Below are 3147 nucleotides of genomic sequence, written 5' to 3' on the forward strand. Positions count from 1 at the left end.
GACCCAGTCCTGATGTTCTTATGTTCTTATATTAGGGGCATTAGGAGGAGCGTTGCCAGCAGATCTAGGGAAGTGATTATTCCCCTTTATTTGGCTCTGCTGAGGCCACATGGGGAGTATTGTGTCCAGGTCTGGACCCTCATAGGGATGTGGACACATTGGAGAGGCTCCAGTGGAGGGCAACAAAGATGATTCGGGGGCTGGAGCCCATAACTTACAAAAACAGGCAGAGCAATTTGGGCTTGTTCAGTCTGCAGAAGAGCAGAGTGAGGGGGGATCTGAGAGCAGCCTGCGACTCCCTGAAGGGGGGTTCCAGAGAGGCTGGAGAGAGGCTGTTCTCAGGGGTGGCAGGTGGCAGAACAAGGAGCAATGGGCTCAAGTTGCAGTGGGGGAGGTCTAGGTTGGACATTAGGAAGAACAATTTCCCTAAGGGGGTGGGGAAGCGCTGGGCTGGGTTCCCCAGGGAGGGGGGAGTCTCCATCCCTAGGGGTGTTTAAGTCCCAGCGTGGCACAGCCCTGGCCGGGATGGTTCAGTCGCAGCTGGTCCTGCTGTGGGCAGGGGGCTGGACGTGGTGGCTCCTGAGGGCTCTGCCCGCCCTGCGATCCCATGATTATGTTGTTGCTGGAACAGCTCTTCACAGGCCTCCCTCACGCCTGACTCTTCTAAGGCCCCTTCTTCCTACTGCGCCCCTGTCACTCACTGCCGGATGCTCTGTCCACGGGGCGCAGCCCATCCCACCGCTGCCACCACTGTCACTGAGATGGGGGGAGTCCCCGGGCCCTGACCCACCCCGCAGCCAGAGGGGACTCTCAGCCGGCAGGTAGAACGGAAGGTTTATTGGTTCACAGGGATATAGCAGAGACCAGACTGGTCAGCACAGGGACCAGGCGCAGCCAGTGCAGCCCAGGCTGGGTAGAGGGGGCCCCAGAGCCAGGAACCCCTCCCTGCCCCCCAAGCCAGCCAAGCCAAACCCACAGGCCTAGCAAGCTGGTCTAAACCCCCCTCACCTCAGGTTACCAAGGCCTCGGCCATTGAGTAGGGGCTAGGCTGGGGCGGCCTCCCTCAGAGAGTGACACCCAGAACTCCCATCCCCACCTGGGGATTGGTGCAGCGCCCAGGGAAACTGAGGCACGCCCAAGGGGTTACTAGGACAAAGGCGCTCTGAGGCACAGAACAAGGGGAATAAACCCCCAGCCCGTCGCAGGGGCTCAGGGGCTGTTGGTGCAGGGGCCCCTCGCCCGGTGCTGATGGGCAGTTGGCTCTGGGGGGCTCGGTGCACAGGGCCCCATCCCGTCTCACCTGGCCCAGGGGCAGCAGGCTGCCGGGAGCAGCACTTGGTGGGTTGGCAGCGTTCTCTCAGGCACGGCTGCCTGAGTACCCTGATGGCTGCCGGCCCGGTGCCAGCCGGGTGCCCTTGGCTGGGTTTGGCCCTGGGTGCCGCCTGCCCCGTGTGCCCATGTGACGGCGCGTTGGGGTTTTCCCGCCTCCTGCACCCCCATAGTGGCACGAACAGACCCCCCCCAGCCAGTGGAACAGAGGGAGTTTACTGCTTCTCCAGGACACAGCCCAGCACAGATGTAATCTGGTTACAGGCCAGGCCTAGGATGCCTCAGCCCCCTTGAGATGGGGGAGCCTGGGCCCCTAAATCCCAGCCGGTTGGCTAGGCTGCCTCCTCCATGATACCAGCCAGCAACCTCCCTAACTCCCTCACTTCCAGCCCTGCCTCCAGCCAGGGCTCCACTCCCCTTCTTCCCATTGTTCCGTCCCTGGGAGATCACTGGTCGGACAGGTTGGAAGCCCCCTTGCCTAGTGACTCATCCCCAGCCCTGCTGGGCCCTGCTGCAGCCAGTGGGGGTCACTCACAACCCAAGCCTAGCAACCAGCAAAGTACCCCCACGACGTCACAGCCCATTCCCCCGCTGGCCCCTGGGTGGCGCTGGAGGACGGAGAGTGCCCCGTGCCTCAAAGCAGCACCAGTTCGGGGTTCCCAGGCGGGTGGGGGGTGCTGGGTGGGTCTGAGCCTCCCCCCGGGGCATTCCCCGTTCCCGGCTCCCTGGCACAGAGCGAATAACCCCGCCCGCAAGGGATCCCTGGGTCCCTGTGGGGCAGCCCCAGTGGGCGCAGGCTGCCTCGGCTGGGGGGACACTGCAGGGGGCACAAGGGGGCTGGGGGCACCCGGAGGCTGGCAGTGGGTGGCAGGGGCACCCTGGGATGCAGCCAGATCCTACTGTGGGGCAGGTGAATTTGGGGCTGAGGGATGGGGGGCAGCGCAGAGGAACTAAAATGGGAGAAAACCCCAGAGCACCCAGCTGGGGGAGGGGGCAAGATATTCCCTCCCCACGCCCAGGGCAGGGCCCCTCCCACCCTGACAGCACCGAGCCGGCTGCAGGATCCCGGCGGGTCTGGGCCTGGGCACCGGGGCTGCCAGTTACAGCACGGATGTGGGTGCAGCAGAGCGCCCAGAGACCCCGCCCAGAGACCCCGCCCAGACCGGCCCCTCGTGCTGCCCCCCCGACCGCGCCTGGGGCCCTTGCACAGGGCCTGGCCCAGCCCCCCCCACCAGGCCTGGGGCCCTCGCACTGGGCCCGGCCCAGCCCCCCCCCACCAGGCATGGGGCCCTCACACCGGGCCCGGCCCAGCCCCCCCCCACCAGGCCTGGGGCCCTCGCACTGGGCCCGGCCCAGCCCCCTCCCCACCAGGCCTGGGGCCCTCGCACTGGGCCCGGCCCAGCCCCCCCCCCACCAGGCCTGGGGCCCTCGCACTGGGCCCGGCCCAGCCCCCTCCCCACCAGGCCTGGGGCCCCTCGTGCCAGGCGCTGCCCAGCCCCCCCCCCACCAGGCCTGGGGCCCCTCGTGCCAGGCGCTGCCCAGCCCCCCCCCCCACCAGGCCTGGGGCCCCTCGTGCCAGGCGCTGCCCAGCCCCCCCCCACCAGGCCTGGGGCCCCTTGCTCAGGGCCCTGCCCAGCCCCACCAGGCAGGTGTCTCTCGGTGAGTGCCCCCCCCGCTGAGCGTGACTCGGCTGGTCGGATGTGGGCGTGTGCCAGGCACAGCGGGCGGGTCCCCCCTTGGCTCCCCCCTGCCCTGCCCGAGCCCAGAGCCCGCAGGTGCAGGGAACTGACGGCTGGGCAGGAAGAGGGGAGGGAGCCC

The sequence above is a fragment of the Pelodiscus sinensis genome, chromosome 22 (genome assembly GCF_052426305.1).
Source record: "Pelodiscus sinensis isolate ZL-2025 chromosome 22, ASM5242630v1, whole genome shotgun sequence".
Taxonomy (NCBI): Eukaryota; Metazoa; Chordata; order Testudines; family Trionychidae; genus Pelodiscus; species Pelodiscus sinensis.